Below are 18,102 nucleotides of genomic sequence, written 5' to 3'. Positions count from 1 at the left end.
TTGTGAGGTGCAGGGAGGTGGGGGCGGAGTTCCGGCCGCGCATGCGCGGTCGGAAAAAGCGGACCGTCGGGATCAAAAAACGTTAAATGTAACGTTTTTTGCTCCCGACGGTCCGCCACAACACGGCGCAACCATCGCACGACGGTTGCGACGTGTGGCAATGCGTCGCAAATGCGTCGCTAATGTTAGTCAATGCAGAAAAAACACATCCTGCAAGCACTTTTGCAGGATGCATTTTTTCAGCAAAACGACGCATTTGCGACGTATTGCAGTTAACGCTAGTGTGAAAGTAGCCTAAGAGACCAAACTTCTGCAACTCTAAGATAATGTTTGGTATGCTGGTTAACGGGGATGTGACATATAAAAGAATGTCATCGGCAAAGAGTGCCAACTTGTGCTCCTCCGATCGTGGCTTAACTCCCCTAATGGAGGGGTTATTGCGTATTGCGGTAGCCAGATACTCCATTGTTATGATGTACAAGAGAGGGGAAAGTGGGCACCCCTGCCTCGTGCCATTCCTGATTGCAAACACATCGGAAAGGGCGCCATAATAAGGCCATAATTCTATAGAGCATATTCTCTCCTAAACCGATCCCTTTCAGGGCCTGGAATACAAATTCCCAGTGCACCCTGTTGAAAGCTTTTTCAGCATCAATCGACAGGATGCACATGGGATCTCCCCCCCGATCTATCAGTGAGATGGTCCGTATGGGGTTATCTCGCGCCTCCCTTCCCGGGACAAAACCCACCTGGTCTTGATTTATTAAGCTTGGAAGAAGGGGGTCCAATCTGTTTGCAATCATCTTTGCATATATTTTAACGTCAAGGTTTATCAGAGATATTGGGTGATAATTGTTACACAGGGAGAGATCCTTGTCAGGTTTTTGTAGCACTGTAATGTGAGTGGATAGACCCTGAGGAGGAAAGGAGCCACCCGAAGAGATAAAGTTGCATACTGTAAGGAAGATTGGGCTTAACGATGTAGAGAATTGTTGTGAATTCTGCTCTTGGGCTCCCTCCGGTGGTTGTAAGTGGTACTGCTGCTCCTTTGGATCTCAGCAGTCATCAGGTGCTTTCACTTACTACCAATTCTGACTGGGCTATTTAATCTGGCTAGATCCTTTAGTCAGTGCCAGTTGTCCATTGTTTTGGAGGTTTCTCCTGCTATACTGTCCAAATCATCAAAGATAAGTCCTGGCTTTGTTTTTGCAGTCCACATGCTGTGGACCTTATAGCTCTGTGCATTTCTATGTTTTTTCTTGTCCAGCTTTGTCTGTGTAAGGATTTATTCAGCCAAGCTGGAAGCTCTGGAGATGCAGAGTTACCTTCCATGCCTTTAGTTAGGTGTGGAGATTTTTGTATTCTCTGTGGTGGATATTTTGTAGTATTTTAATACTGACCGCACAGTACTCTGTCCTTTCTTTTTAGCTAGCGTGGCCTCCTTTGCTAAATTCTGTTTTCAGTCTGCGTATGTAATTTCCCTCTCCTCTCACAGTCAATATTTGTGGGGGACTGTCTATCCTTTGGGGATTTTCTCTGAGGCAAGATAGTTTTCCCGTTTCTTTCTTTAGGGGTAATTAGTCCTCAGGCTGTGACGAGGTGTCTAGGGAGTGACAGGAACATCCCACGGCTACTTCTAGTTGCGGTGTTAAGTTCAGGGTCTGCGGTCAGTAAAGGTACCACCTTCTCCAGAGCACGTCTCATGCTGCTCCTAGGCCACCAGATCATAACAGAGAATAGCTTGTAGAAACCAGCTGAATACCCATCCAGGCCAGGGCTTTTCCCCTGCTTCAGGTCTTTAATAGTTTCCGACACCTCCTCCAGGGTAAATTCCCTTTCCAGGTCTAACACCTTATCTTCTGATAGGAGGGGTATATTGTTCTGTTGTAGATATGTGTTGATTTTGTTATGAAGTAAAGGTGTTGACATATCTTTGTAATTGTCAGCTATGTTGTATAAGTCTTTATTATAGTCACTAAAGCCCAAAAGGATGTCCCTGGTGTTATGTGCCCTCTTTCCTCCCTTATCCTTAATGAAGGGTATAAATGTGTTTGGACTATGTGGGTTAATGTTTCTGGCCAGAAGTTTACCGCTTTTATTTCCATATTGGTAAAAGCGGTTCCGGAGCCTTTCTCTAAAGCATCGAGATTTTTGGTCCAGTATGGCAAGCAACTTTTGCCTTGCTGTAGATAGGTGTGTGAATGTAACTGCATTAAGATCTCGCTTATGTTGTGTTTCTATTTTATGGATTTGATCTGATAATTTTATTATTTCTGCAATTCTCTCTCTTTTTAAGCGTGCACCATGCGAAATAAGTACACCCCTTATTACGCTTTTTAAAGCATCCCATTTCATAGGAGGAGATGTGGAGTCCCTATCGTGATCTATTATAAAGTTAGAGATCGTTTTTACAACGTCGGATTTACATAACATGTCTTGGAATAAATTCTCATTTAAACGCCATGAGAAGCCCGATTTTGTACTTGGATGTAACAGAATTGAAAAATATAGTGGGGCATGATCTGACCACAGTATCGAGCCCACCTCGGCTTCCACTGGTAGATCTAGTAAGTTATGTGAGATAAAGAAATATTCTATTCTACTATATGTGTTATGTACTTGTGAAAAAAAACTATAATCCCTAGTGTCAGGGTGAAGAACTCTCCATATGTCCACCAGTCTCATAACAAACATCTGTTTCCTTATTCGACTAATGGAAGAGTATGAAGTCTTACCCGAGGAGACGTCCACTGCAGGATTCACGGGGATGTTGAAGTCACCTCCCAATATAACAGGAGAAGAGCCAGCGAACTCCCCGAGGCGTCTCTTACACTCTGCCCCAAAGTTCTGCTGTCCTTGATTCGGAAAATATACATTAGCTATGACCAACTGACGTGCAACGCAGGAAATTTTTAGGAAAACATATCTACCATCTGGGTCTATTAAGGAACTCAACACCTCAGGCATGAAATTTTTGTGAAAAGCTATCGATACCCCCTTGGACTTAGCATATAGATTGGAACTATGATACTATTTGGGATAATATTTTGAAAGACGTGGTGGGATAACTCCAGTTTTAAAATGGGTCTCTTGAAGCATTAAAACCGAGATTTCCTGTTTATGGCTTCTGAATAGAACCTGTCTTCGCTTTTCAGGAACATTTAGCCCCTTGACATTGAAGGGGCAAAACTTTATTTTATCCATGATCTAGATATGTCAGGGTACAACAAATTTTCAAAAATCCACCCGAGGAAGGGACCCATAGAATTAAAAAGTATGGAAGTGTGAGGAGAGATAAGACAAGGAGGAAAAGGAAAGAGAAGAGGAGCGTAGAGTAGAGAGGAAGAGAAGCAATGAAGGAAAAGAACATAGCAATAGTTACAATGGAGCCGATGCTCAATAATTTTTGCATCGTTGAAGTAGATTTTGGTAGCGCACTACCCGGGAACCCCATCAGGAGAAAGGAAGCCTTGAGTGAGCTATAAACCCCCCTCCCCCATCCCAGATAATCATGAGTAATTATATATAGAAATTTGTCAATACTACTAATTGAAAATATAACCGAGAAATACCAGGTGATTAACTATTTGTGCAGATACTACAGTACAAGGCCAAGACTGTTTTTCATGTAATACAAAATGGCGGTATAATCGTCTATGCGTAAAAAGGGTTAATAACCTAATCGAATGGGTCATATTAATCTTATCTAGGTTGGTACTGTTGAGGGAGGATTTAAAGTGATCCTTCACGGTTAACCCAGTGATTTCCAAATTAATATATAAAGTGTTGCCGGCAACTGAAAATGACCAGACGGAGACATGTGTCTCTGTATGGGGGATCGAGCTGATCTCTAGCCCCCGTTTATTCTGCATGACTATATCACAGTCATAGAAATTACACTTCAACCAATCAGCATAAGAACACGCTCACGGTTCTTAGCCTATAAGAATACAGGAACAATCTGTGCGTCAAAGTTTTGTAGAACAATACACCCTCAGTCTCATGTTCTACCGAGGTTGCAACAATCAAGGTCTCATCAAAATCTCATAACAGCTGTAACCTTCAGCCTACTAACAAAATTTATATCAAAACAACAAAATGGAGTCGAAAAGCACAAAATGGAGATTCTTTCTTAATTTCTTCCTTCACATTCCCCCCTAGATAAATTTTGTTAATTAATGTCCAGCATCAGAGATACTATCCCAAGCTCTAAGCTCGAGGGGTACTGGTCTTCACATGGCTGGTGCCATGTTACCAGCCATGGCTGTTGCGGCGTACCCGTCCCCCCTGTATACTAGAATTTACGAATAACAATTATTGATAACAGTAGTGGGGATCCTTTGAAGACAGCCATGCGCTTGGCTTCAACATCTTCATCAGATAACTTTGTGAAATCGGTGTAGAGAAGAGCAGGGGTAGCAACGCTTTTGGTTTCATCACTAGTTGTCCTAGTGCAGAATTTCCTAATACACACAGAAATACACCAAAAAACAAGTTTTAGTATTACATACATAACAAAGATAAAGGTGAATACTGGCAGCCATTTTAAATACAGTTATATCTGCAAGCATAGGAAAAAGTTATTATTTCACAGTGTAAGAGTATAGCAGTACAAAAAGTATATAAGAAAATATATTTTCACCTTGACAATCCCCCCTAAATACTAAGTTTTTTCCCCTAAAGAAAGATCCTTCGAGACTGTCCATGTGATGGGAAAAGGGGAGGTGGATTTCTTCATCCAGACACCTCAGAAACTCTCCCCTAGCGAGAGGCCTCCAGGCATCTGAACCCTTCACTATCCTCACATGGAGTTCTCCCACTGTCCCTAAACTAAATCTCTTAGCATCATCTGAGAATGAGGGGTTCTGTTTACTCTCTTGAGGGGGACATACTTAGGGATCTCCCCTGGATCCGTACCATCGTACTCTGGTGGGTCTACTTCTTGATTGAGGAAGGTGCCAGTCGGAGTTGCTTTCACTAACTACCTAGGCCTGCCCAGGTGCACTTATACGTCCATCATATTGTCATTATTTGTTTGTAAAATGAGAAAGGTTGGTTCTCAGGGTCAGCCAATTGTTTTTGCATAGCTAGTCAGAGGGCCTCCAGGGATAATACTCCTGTATCTGTCTTACCCTACCTGATGTGGTTGGTTCTCTGGTGGTGGGGGCGACATGACATGCTGGTCTACAGCTCCTTCCCAAAAGGATTACTGTCAGCCTACTCCCAAAAGTTAATGTCTCCAGTATCCACCAACCACAATCCTGTGTCAGCTCCTTATGTCACTGCATGTGATCTTGTCTGGACAGGATTCAGTGTAATTCTCTTAGGTCGGGTTGCAGCACGGGTCATACAAGTGTTAGGGCCCAAATCCTCAACTATACCCTAGAAGGCATCACAGCTATAATTGACAAATCTTTGTTCACTGTAATATATATATATATTTGATCCATTCAACATTTTTATTAATCTGCACCTGTGGGATTATAGAAACAAAGCCGGCATAAATCTGGTTCTGGGCTTTAAACTGGTCAGGCACCCCCCTTGGCACTCCAATGGCATCAATATATACTAGTGGATCTTCTTCATAACTCATGTGGAGCTGATCAAAACTTCTCCTCTTTCTGGTAAGTTCATCAGGTATCTTTGGATCCCAAAAATAAAATCTTGAACTGCATGGCTAGTTTAACAAGGGTGCATTGGCCTATCCAGGCATTAGGCAACCTAGGACGGAGCTTACCATCTCCACATAGCCAATAAATGTCGTACATATATTCTGTATGTTTGATTAGCAAATCAGTATCTAGAGAACTGAACTGCTCCCTTTGCAGAAACCTGTCTCGAAGATCCCTACTAGTGTACCTGTGGTGTCGTGGGAATTATAGCAGGTGTAATTGTCAGCTAATACGGTTACTTCTCCTGGGACCTTTAGTTTAGGTTCCTTATGAAATAGTGGGACATAATCTGGGCAATCAGTGGACTTCAAACCTTTCAACAGATTCATGACACAGGCAGTGGTGTTGTCATCAGGAAAAAGCAATGCATATGTGTCTATAGATGTGTATTCGCAGCAGCACAAGCAATACATCCTACAGAGATATTCTGGACTCTTACTTTGTATCTCACCCATTCTAACCATAGGTTTTTCCTTGGGGCTGTTTGTGTTTCTATGGAGAAAACCTCTTGCCAACTGAGACCTGGAATGGGGATCACTTCATTGACTACATTTTGCAAACGCTCACCTGGGCCTAAATTCCCATGGTATCCACTACTAAATACATAATTATAATGCCTTCCCAGTACAAATGTCTGCAGGTCAGCAGATTGGGGGCTTTCGAGATTTAGGAGGAGGGGGTGACAACTTTTACCCCATTTACAGCCCCTAAGTGGTTGCAGAAGGGCTGTTAGATGTATTCTCTCACGGAGACTCCTACCCGTCCCATCCTTGGGAACATGGCTTCACTAGATTTATATCCCCAATCATCTCCCGTATTCCAGGCAGCATCTGACCAATAATAACAGTTATTGTTGTCATTTCTGGTAACACACATATAAAACTGGATGGTCCCCTCTACCACCCGTTCAGTCTCGGGGCACTTGACTACATCACAAAAATCAAATCGCCAGATATTTGCCGGGGCTGTCAGGTTTACCCAGAGAATAGTGGGACCAGAATTCTTATTTTTACAATAGGGACCAAAGAGGTAGGGGCGAGGATAGCCCTCAGTTCCAGGATCAAAAACAACAGTCTCTTTTACAGTGTGAGGCATGGATCCAGGTGCTCTTTCCTTCGAGTTTTACTGCAGTGGGGGTAACCAGGATCACCGTGTGAGGTCCTTCAAATCTCGGCTGGAGACAATCTCTGCGCACAAACTTTTTCACATACACCAGGTCTCCTGGCACAAAGGGATGGTGTCCAGGAACCTTGTCTGGGTCTGGAAAAGAACTGAAAACGGTTAAATGCACTTTGGCAAGGTGTCCATGTAAGGCCTGCACATAGCTAGTCAAGTCCTGGTACTTGAGCTGCAACTGTTGTGGAAAGAAACATGCAAGATTGGGGCCCCTGCCAAACAGAATCTCATACAGTGACAGTCCTGTCTTCCTGTTTGGGGTATATCTTACTGAAAACAAAGCTAGAGAGAAACATTCTGTCCATGGTTTACCAGTCTCTGTCATTGCCCTCTGGATTTTAAGCTTAAGAGTTCCATTTAGTCTCTCCACTTTTCCACTGCTCTGTGGATGGACTATGCAATGCTTGACTTACCCCCAGTGCTGCCATTACCTCTGACATGATCTCTCCAGTAAAATGGGAACCCTGATCGCTTTCAATGACTTCAGGAATTCCATACCTGCATATGATCTCAGCCATCAGTTTCTTCGCCGTTGTCTTAGCCGTAGCTTTGGCAACTGGGTAGGCTTCTGGCCAACCTGAAAATAAATCAATGCAGACCAACACATACTCATACGTCCCTACCCTGGGTAACTGAATATAATCATTCTGCAGTCTCTGGAATTGGTTAAAGGGGCCGGGGAGTGTGTTTGGATGGGGTTTTCACTGTCCTACTCTGATTATGTGTGGCACATATCATGCAGCTCTGTACCTGCCTTTCTGCGCAGGTGGAAAACCCCGGGGGCAATCCATTGTCTCTGTAGGGTGTCACACATGGCCGTCTTCGAGTGGTGCACATTCCCGTGCAGAACCTGTGCCATCATTGGGTACAGTACCTGTGGTAGGCAGACCTTTTCACCCCTCCCCCATAGTCCAGTGACGGTATCAGAGCAAGCCCCTATCTTTTGCCACCTATTTTTCTCCTCCTTACTTGCCTGTTCTTGTAACCGGGCTAAGATGTCTTTCAACACAAATGGAGATGGTGGGGTGTCTAGGTGATGTACTTTAGAGGCTACAGGAGTGCTTGCTGCTTTCTTGGCAGCCTGGTCTGCCAATGCGTTACCCTTTGTCCGTCCATCAGTGCTGGTATGTGCCTTTACCTTTATAATGCCTGTTTGGGTGGGAAGCTGTAGTGCATTCATAAGTTGCTGGACTGCCTCAGCACGTTTAATGGGGTGGCCATTTGCTGTCAGGAAAGTCCTGGCTCTCCAGATAGGCCCATAACCGTGTGCAATGCCAAAAGCATACCTGGAATCAGTGTAGATATTTACAGTCTTACCTTCTGCTAGTTTGCTCTGCTTCTTGTGCAGACATATGAGCTGGCATTGACTCTGCCTTGATTACCTCATGTTCTGAGACCACAGCATATCCGGTACAGAAGCGTCCTTGGTCATCTTGGTGACGGGATCCATCTACAAAAAGCTCAAAATCAGCATTAGAATAGGCACACTAGAGACCAGCCGTTTCCTGAGACATCAATTCTAGACAATCATGTGGTTTGGAAACCTAATCTTGTTCCTCTGGATCCATTCTAGAAAGAAAGTGTCCTTTAGTGTCCTTTTTCATGTCACCTACTCCTCCCCCCCTTTGGATCCATAGGAACTAGGGGAAAAGTAGCGGGGTTCAGGACAGTGCACCTTTTTTTTTTTTTTTTTTAAAATCACATTAGTAGGCATGAGAATAGCACACTGAAGTCGCAACTGTCTAGCCATGGACATGTGGCCATCCTGAGATATCTGGGACAAAAGAGTATGTGGCTTAGGCACCACCGGAGTTTCTGGAACAGTAACTGCATTAACTGCCCGTAGACCTTGTACCAGCCGGTACACAGGGGGTTGGCCGGGTGGGGTCTTTTTTTTAACGGGAAACAAGGGTGTGTTACATGGGGAAACACAGGGTATCAGGGCACCATTATCGAACAACATTTGTATTTGCCCCTTGAGACACTGCTCCTGATCATATTTCAAAGGGTATTGATGGACTTTAGAAAAAGGGGCACCAGGTTTGAGAAACACTTTTACTGGTTCTACAGGCATTATTGGGGGAGAATCTGGGTCTATCAGGACCATCATAACCGTAGGAAGGGCAAGTAGGATACACATCTCTTTATATTCATCTACATAGGGGTTATATAACGCAAGGACCATCTGACCATCATCTTGGAATTGTATTCTGGAGCGGAACTGTGATAATAAATCTGCCCCCAGTAAATTTACCGGACATGAGGGAGAGATTACGAACTGAGCAGTAACTTCAGGGAAAGGTCCCACAGGGATAGGTTTTATAAGAGTATATTTATTGGGTCTGTCATCTACTCTAATTAAAACAAGCTCTTGATCTGAGAATTTGCATGGTGGGGCTGGGGAGAGAGATTCCCAGACAGGGTTAAAAGGGATATTTTAGTATGAGACTGGATTTGTGTAAGGTGGGAGGGCTGGAGCTGATAAGAAACGCTGCTGTCCTTACAGCTGTGAAAGGGGGCTGTATTTGGGGCGGGGAATTGCTGTCAGCGTTTAGCAAGGGAAAGGTGGGGGCTACAACTCCGGGTCTTCTTGCTTCACAATTGTAACAGACCTCTACACTGAGAATTAGTAACTCCGCATACATCACAGATCCACGCAGCCGCATCACAGGATGGAGGCACACTAAGTTCTGACAACCCAACATATATATTGGTGCCTTAGGATTGAGGGGCACAACCAGATTTCACTTTCAATTTACAATATTTCACAGATCTACCAGCGCGTACAACACTAAAAAAAAACACAGAGAGACTCAAGAGCGCAGCGACCTGCTGCTGCCCCTCCCTACCAGAAACGGGGAGATAAGGAAACATTCCTCAGCGCAGAAGGGAAAAAAAACAACAGCGAAGCTGCTCAACCCCTCCCATCGGATATTCCAAAGACAAACACAAAATACAGCAGTTCTTAGACTTAATTAATTTCTACAAAATCTTCATCACACAATTCACATACCAGATTGAGAATATTTTCCCTGCATTCCTGACAGATTTCTTTTCCCTTCTTTGGGCTAACAATATCAAATTTTCATCACACAATTCAAAGTCTTCTTCTTCCACGGACTGATTCTCCTTTAAAGCGAAATACCCCTACTTTAGTCGTGTATAGTTACCAGAGCGGCCGTTTATAGTCTATTCCACTTAGGGTTTTTACCTGTCCCCCGCTGGGACAACCCAAAATCGCGGTACTCAGTGAAAGGAGGAGGGCGTCTTAGACTTAACCCTCCGGACACCCCTGGAAATATTTAAATCAATATATTCCTGAGTTATGCATCCTACCCATCTTCGATCACCTCACCGCACAAATCGCGGTACTCAGTGAAAGGAGGAGGGCGTCTCAGACTTAACCCCTCCGGACGCCCCTGGACCTACACATATATATCTATGTATTCCTGAGTTACGCATCCTACCCAATCTTCGATCACCTCACCGCGCCTGATTCTAACGGTGATCAGGAATTCAGGGTATTTTGACTGTAAAGAGAATTACATCACTGGTTAATCCGGGGTGTCCGTCCCTTATGAGGTACGGTTCAAGCACTGGGCTTCCAACGGAACTACACCTCTATATGATTCCACCCAAGAATCATCCCACTCCGGGACAAACCTCAGATCCTCTTTGCAGCAACAAACACAGGAAAACCACACCAAACGGTCAGTCTGGACAGTATAACTGCCAACTTACCGTAGTTGTTGTGGGGGATGATCAGTCCCAATTTTCCAGTGCCTGTGTCCGGCCCGAGGATCCTTTGTCTTGTTGTCCTCCGGGGGGCAGAAGCGTTCCTGCTTGGATCCCGGGTTTCGGCACCAACTGTTGAGGGAGGATTTAAAGTGATCCTTCACGGTTAACCCAGTGATTTCCAAATTAATATATAAAGTGTTGCCGGCAACTGAAAATGACCAGACGGAGACATGTGTCTCTGTATGGGGGATCGAGCTGATCTCTAGCCCCCGTTTATTCTGCATGACTATATCACAGTCATAGAAATTACACTTCAACCAATCAGCATAAGAACACGCTCACGGTTCTTAGCCTATAAGAATACAGGAACAATCTGTGCGTCAAAGTTTTGTAGAACAATACACCCTCAGTCTCATGTTCTACCGAGGTTGCAACAATCAAGGTCTCATCAAAATCTCATAACAGCTGTAACCTTCAGCCTACTAACAAAATTTATATCAAAACAACAAAATGGAGTCGAAAAGCACAAAATGGAGATTCTTTCTTAATTTCTTCCTTCACAGTACATCTCCCTTAGGGAAGAAAAAAAAAAAAAAAGGGGGGGAGGCGAAGGGGGGGAGGGAGATGATCTACTGCAAAACTATAACCCCCTATGACCTATACTATCCACACTTGAGAAACTAGAAACATGAAAATAAAGTGCAAACAAAGTTAAACTATGTAATGATTGCAGAACATCTATGTTATATAAAACATAAAAAGAAGAAAAAAACAGGCTGTATGAAGCCTCTATGTGAAGCCGGATCTATCTGTGATCAAGGTTCACACAACAGGGAATATAAACAAAAGGAAGGAGCCCTCATGTCGGATCAGATGAAGCTCGCTTGTTGTCACGTTTTTTGGTCTGCTGAACTTTAAGCCATTTTGGTGGGGCTTCTGGGAGCATCAGACTCAAGGGCCACTCAGGGAGATCCATCAGAGGGAGTTCGAAAGTACCTAGAAAATTGGACAGGTCGCCCATCCGTCTGAAAGAAGCTGTTTTGCCTCCCTTGAAAGCTGTTAATTGGAAGGGGAACCCCCATCTGTATGGGATGTCCTTCTTTTTGAGTTCAGCTAATAGTGGTTTCAGAGCTCTATGCAGTAGCAGTGTACGTCTGGACAGATCTGAAAGAATTAATATTTGACGGCCCTCAAATCGGACAGGCTCTTTTTTCTTTGAGGCCATCATTATGGCTTCCTTAATTCTATAGTAATGAATTCTGCATATGACATCACGAGGACGAGTATCGGAAGTGGATTTGGGGCCCAAAGAGCTTTGGATCCTGTTGAACTCAATAGAATTACCCTCCTTGTCATCTAGCAGATCCAGAAAGATTTTCTGCACTGTATGATCTAGATCAGAAGGACCAATAGATTCTGGTAGACCTCGTATGCGAATATTATTTCGCCTATTGCGGTTTTCAAGGTCTTCCATGCCGGATGAGATCTCCTCCAGCTTAAGGGTAGGGTCTATTAAAATGTCTCTGTGTGCCTGTAGTTCTCGAGAAATATCTTCCTGAGTTTTTTCCACGTCTTCAATTCGTGTGGTAAATTCCTTCTGTAAGTTGTGGATTTCTTGCTTATATGAATTTTCAAGTCTACAAGCAAATCCTTCAAGATCTTTTTTTGTGGGAGAGCTTTTATATACTTGATTAATTCTACAATATTCATTTCCTCCATATCCATGTTGTCCTCCTCATAGTCATCAGCAAGCGAACCACGTGTACCCGTTGACTCCTTAGATGGAGAATTTTCTCGATTAGTAGAAGGCGTCATTGTGGACCTTGTGTGTCTAGACTGAGGAGTTGGGTTTAGATAGCATTTCATATCCTCTGAAGTGGTCTCCCCAGTTAAGTTTGCCTTCTGTTCAGGGATCCGTCTGGTTTTACCCATAGATGTCTGTAGTTAATATTGTGTATCTATAATTTTGATGGGATATGGGGGAGTGGAGCAATCACTGCATGGAGTCTAGCCCCTCATCAGGAAGCCCATCTCGGATCAAGTTCCTGTATGTCTCAGTATTGGGGGCATGCACAGAGTCCTGCAAGACGGTCCACAAAAAGATATTATTGTGGGAATAATCTAAATTTGGTGTTATTTAAGGATTCGCCACAAGATGTCACCAGAATCCCCTTAATGCTTATTCCAGTGTCTTTATATAAAATCACACAGTTTAGTAGACACTGGGAAATCCAGAGAATAAAATTGACAGTAATTTGTGCGGTATAAAATAAAGTCAATGAAGCATCCGATTCGTGCCAAAAAAGCCCAGCACATACAGCCCCACATCCACACTCAGGGCACAAAGCCGAGTTGCCCCTTCAGCAGTCAGTCTCCCAAGATGGCGGTGAGTATTTTTGGCAGGAAAAAGTCTCCAGACTATGGCGCCAGGGCGGGATCAATCCCGGGTTCCAGCCGCACTCCCTCCAGATCCTCCCAAGGTTCCCCTCCACCAGGCTTAGGATTGTGGCAGGCTTCAAGGGTAAGATCAACCACGCAGGGCTTATCGAGTTCACTACAGGGTGCCTGCATCGTGGTCTGTGCCTTGCGGTCAGCGTTCGGGAGCGGGCAGGATCCCCCTTACCTCTGCTCCACGTTCTGTGCGGTACGAGCAGGGATTCTCGGCTGGAGCCTCCTTTACGGTATCGCAAGTGTCGTGACTAGTGTTGAGCATTCCGATACCGCAAGTATCGGGTATCGGCCGATCCTTGCGGTATCGGAATTCCGATACCGAGATCCGATATTTTTGTGGTATCGGGTATCGGAATCGGAAGTCCCCACAGTGCTAAAATCACTATAATGTAAAGTGGGCGGTGCGTGGGCGGAGACTGCGTGTCTCTGTGCGGGCGGGGTCTGTGCGGGCCTGCCAGGGATCTCATTCTATGCGGCCGGCGCTGTATGCCCAGGCTTGATGCGGCGTGCCGGGGCTTGATGCGGCGTGGGAGGGCTCTGCGGCGTGCTGGGGGGGTCTATGCGGCGTGCTGGGGGGGTCTATGCGGCGTGAGGGGCTCTCTGCGGCGTTCTGGGGCGTCTATGCGGCGTGCTGGGGGATCTATGCGGCGTGAGGGGCTCTCTGCGGCGTGCTGGGGGGTCTATGCGGCGTGCTGGGGGTCTATGCGGCGTGCGGGGGTCTCAGCGGCGTGCGGGGGTCTCTGCGGCGTGCGGGGGGGTCTCTGCGGCGTGGGGGGGGTCTCTGCGGCGTGGGGGGGGGTCTCTGCGGCGTGGGGGGGGTCTCTGCGGCGTGCGGGGGTCTCAGTGCGGGCATCGTCCGATGGGACTACAAGTCCCATCGGGCTAAGCCTGCTACACTGACAGTGATTGACACATTAGCCAATGATGGGACAGTAGTAGTCCCATCATCCGGCTAATGTGTTGAATGAAAAAAAAAAAAAAATACTCCATACATACATTCTACATACATACATACATATAGACATACAGTACATTCATACATTACATACATGACATACATTACATTAAACATAGATTACATACTCACCATTACTTGTCATTTTGATCCCCGAAGCCAGTGTCATCTATAAAAAATGTGAAAAAAACAAACAACCAATATACTCCCTGTCCGCAGAAATCCACGAGTGTCCCACGACGATCTCCCGTGGAGAGCAGCAGCATCAAATAATGCGACCGCTCTCTAGGGGCTCAGAAACACAATGACGGGAGGAAGGTATCCTTCCGCCACTGTATTCCTCCGCCGCTGTAAAAAAAAAAGTCCCTAGTCTCACTTTATGGCATTGCTGTATGAGACATTTTCCCATGCAGCAATTATATAAAGTGACACTTTGAACTCAGGTAACCTCAGTGATGCACTGCAGGAGCCATTGTCTCCTGTCAGTGTGTCACTGAGGGTCCTATAGAGCAGTGACGTCACCCGATGTCACTGTTCTATAGGGGAGATCGTCGTGGGACACTCGTTATTAATTGGACTACGGCGGACAGGTAGTATGCGGTTTATTATTTTACGTTTTTTGCAGGCGCTGAAGTATGGTAAGTATGGTGAAATGAAGAATATTAAAATACTTTTTCCTAATGTGTGCGTGTTTTATTAACCCTTTTCTTACTATTGGATTAATAACGGATAGGCGTCTTATTGACGCCTCTCCGTTATTAACCCGGCTTAATGTCACCTTATGATAGCAAGGTGACATTAACCCCTTATTACCCCATATCCCACCGCTACACGGGAGTGGGAAGAGAGGGGCTAAGTGCCGGAATTGGCGCATCTTACGGATGCGCCATTTTCGGGGCGGCTGCGGACTGGTATTTGTAGCCGGGGGGGGGGGGGGCAATATCCATGGCCCCTCTCTAGGCTATGAATATCAGCCCGCAGCTGTCTGCATAGCCTTTCTGGCTATAAAATATAGGGGGACCCCACGTCATTTTTTTGGGGGGTCCCCCTATTTTAATAGCCAGTAAAGGCTACGCAGACAGCTGCGAGCTGATATTCATAGCAGGCTACAAATATTGGCCCCCGGCCGTCGGCTTTCCCCCTCTGGCGCAGAAAATTGCGCGGGAGCCCACGCCGTTTTTTTCCATTTTTTTTTTTTTTTTTAAATTCAACGCTCATAAAGGCCTCTTTCACCCTTGCGTCAGTACGGGTCCGTCGCTATGCGTCGAGCCGACGTACCGACGCACGTTGTGAAATTTGTACACGACGTGGGCAGCGGATGCAGTTTTTCAACGCATCCACTGCCCATTCTGAAGTGCGGGGAGGAGGGGGCAGAGTTTCTGCTGCGCATGCGCAGTAGAAAATGGCAGACGCGACGGACAAAAAAACGTTCACTTGAACGTTTTTTCGTGCCGACGGTCCGCCAAAACTCGACGGATCCGTTGCAGAACGGACGCGACGTGTGGCCATTCGTCGCGATCCGTCGCTAATACAAGTCTATGGGGAAAAAAAATGCATCCTGCGAGCACATTTGCAGGATCCGTTTTTTTCCGCCAGATCCGTTTTTTCAGTCGGATCCGTTGATTTCCGCCAGATCGTTTTTTTTCCACCGGATCCGTTTTTTCTTTTTGTCCGTTATTTTTCATGCATGTTTCCATTCAAATCATGCACATTTTCCGTTTATTTATTTTCCAAAAACCGCACCAAAAACCTGCAGCAAAAAAGCACCAGTGAACGTTTTTTTGTCCGTCGCGTCTGCCATTTTCTACTGCGCATGCGCAGCAGAAACTCTGCCCCCTCCTCCCCGCACTTCAGAATGGGCAGTGGATGCGTTGAAAAACTGCATCCGCTGCCCACGTCGTGTACAAATTTCACAACGTGCGTCGGTACGTCGGCTCGACGCATAGCGACGGACCCGTACTGACGCAAGGGTGAAAGAGGCCTTTATGAGCGTTGAATTTAAAAAAAAAAAAAATGGAAAAAAACGGCGTGGGCTCCCGCGCAATTTTCTGCGCCAGAGGGGGAAAGCCGACGGCCGGGGGCCAATATTTGTAGCCTGCTATGAATATCAGCTCGCAGCTGTCTGCGTAGCCTTTACTGGCTATTAAAATAGGGGGACCCCCCCAAAAAATGACGTGGGGTCCCCCTATATTTTATAGCCAGAAAGGCTACGCAGACAGCTGCGGGCTGATATTCATAGCCTAGAGAGGGGCCATGGATATTGGCCCCCCCTCGGCTACAAATACCAGTCCGCAGCCGCCCCGAAAATGGCGCATCCGTAAGATGCGCCAATTCCGGCACTTAGCCCCTCTCTTCCCACTCCCGTGTAGCGGTGGGATATGGGGTAATAAGGGGTTAATGTCACCTTGCTATCGTAAGGTGACATTAAGCCGGGTTAATAACGGAGAGGCGTCAATAAGACGCCTATCCGTTATTAATCCAATAGTAAGAAAAGGGTTAATAAAACACGCACACATTAGGAAAAAGTATTTTAATATTCTTCATTTCACCATACTTACCATACTTCAGCGCCTGCAAAAAACGTAAAATAATAAACCGCATACTACCTGTCCGCCGTAGTCCAATTAATAACGAGTGTCCCACGACGATCTCCCCTATAGAACAGTGACATCGGGTGACGTCACTGCTCTATAGGACCCTCAGTGACACACTGACAGGAGACAATGGCTCCTGCAGTGCATCACTGAGGTTACCTGAGTTCAAAGTGTCACTTTATATAATTGCTGCATGGGAAAATGTCTCATACAGCAATGCCATAAAGTGAGACTAGGGACTTTTTTTTTTACAGCGGCGGAGGAATACAGTGGCGGAAGGATACCTTCCTCCCGTCATTGTGTTTCTGAGCCCCTAGAGAGCGGTCGCATTATTTGATGCTGCTGCTCTCCACGGGAGATCGTCGTGGGACACTCGTGGATTTCTGCGGACAGGGAGTATATTGGTTGTTTGTTTTTTTCACATTTTTTATAGATGACACTGGCTTCGGGGATCAAAATGACAAGTAATGGTGAGTATGTAATCTATGTTTAATGTAATGTATGTCATGTATGTAATGTATGAATGTACTGTATGTCTATATGTATTTATGTATGTAGAATGTAAGTATGAAGTATTTTTTTTTTTTTCATTCAACACATTAGCCGGATGATGGGACTACTACTGTCCCATCATTGGCTAATGTGTCAATCACTGTCAGTGTAGCAGGCATAGCCCGATGGGACTTGTAGTCCCATCGGACGATGCCCGCACTGAGACCCCCGCACGCCGCAGAGACCCCCCCCACGCCGCAGAGACCCCCCCCCCACGCCGCAGAGACCCCCCCCACGCCGCAGAGACCCCCCAGCACGCCGCAGAGACCCCCGCACGCCGCTGAGACCCCCGCACGCCGCAGAGACCCCCCCCCCCACGCCGCAGAGACCCCCCCCCCACGCCGCAGAGACCCCCCAGCACGCCGCTGAGACCCCCGCATGCCGCATAGACCCCCCAGCACGCCGCATAGACCCCCCAGCACGCCGCATAGATACTTTCAAGTATCGGACGGTATCGCTCAACCCTAGTCGTGACTCGTCCGCCCTCCTGCTGTGCCGCCTGTGATACTCACAGTCGGCTCGCCTGTGTCTCCCGTTGTCTCCTGCCTGTGATCCGTGGAGGCAGCAGTCTCTGGTGTGGCTGCGCGCCGGGCTGTCAGCTCCTATTCCTCTGATCCTGGGATCCCTCGCCAGCTATCTCCTCCGTCCTAGGTCCCCCTTGGTGCAGTAGGGGCACTGGGTAAGATGTGGGTGCCTGGGAAAGTCTTTAAACTTCGCTCGTTTTACGGAGCTCTTCCACCATGCGTCCTGCTCTTACAGTGGTTGGACACGCCTCCCTACATTCCACTTTTTTGTCTGTCTGCTACCCTTGGTCTATTCAGTATTTTGTGGTAAATTAAAAAAAAAACAACTCCAGGCCACATATTGAAACAGTCTGTTATCTCCATCTGACGCCGGGTCTATCTGTGGTCTACAAATACTTGCTTTTGAGGCATACATTACACTTTTTTGGCATTGTGTTAGC

General features: G+C 46.1%; 1 long non-coding RNA gene across 1 annotated transcript; it reads right to left on the bottom strand.

The window, feature by feature from the left end:
• Positions 1 to 3,823: 3,823 nt before the first annotated feature.
• Positions 3,824 to 8,463, bottom strand: LOC143766482 (uncharacterized). Its single transcript, XR_013213577.1, has 2 exons — positions 8,231 to 8,463; positions 3,824 to 8,134 (listed from the first exon to the last, which is right to left on the bottom strand). It is a non-coding gene; the product is annotated as an uncharacterized LOC143766482 (long non-coding RNA).
• Positions 8,464 to 18,102: the final 9,639 nt, after the last annotated feature.

This window comes from Ranitomeya variabilis, chromosome 4 (assembly GCF_051348905.1).
Source record: "Ranitomeya variabilis isolate aRanVar5 chromosome 4, aRanVar5.hap1, whole genome shotgun sequence".
NCBI lineage: Eukaryota > Metazoa > Chordata > Amphibia > Anura > Dendrobatidae > Ranitomeya > Ranitomeya variabilis.
This window is presented reverse-complemented; position numbering and strand designations above follow the sequence as displayed.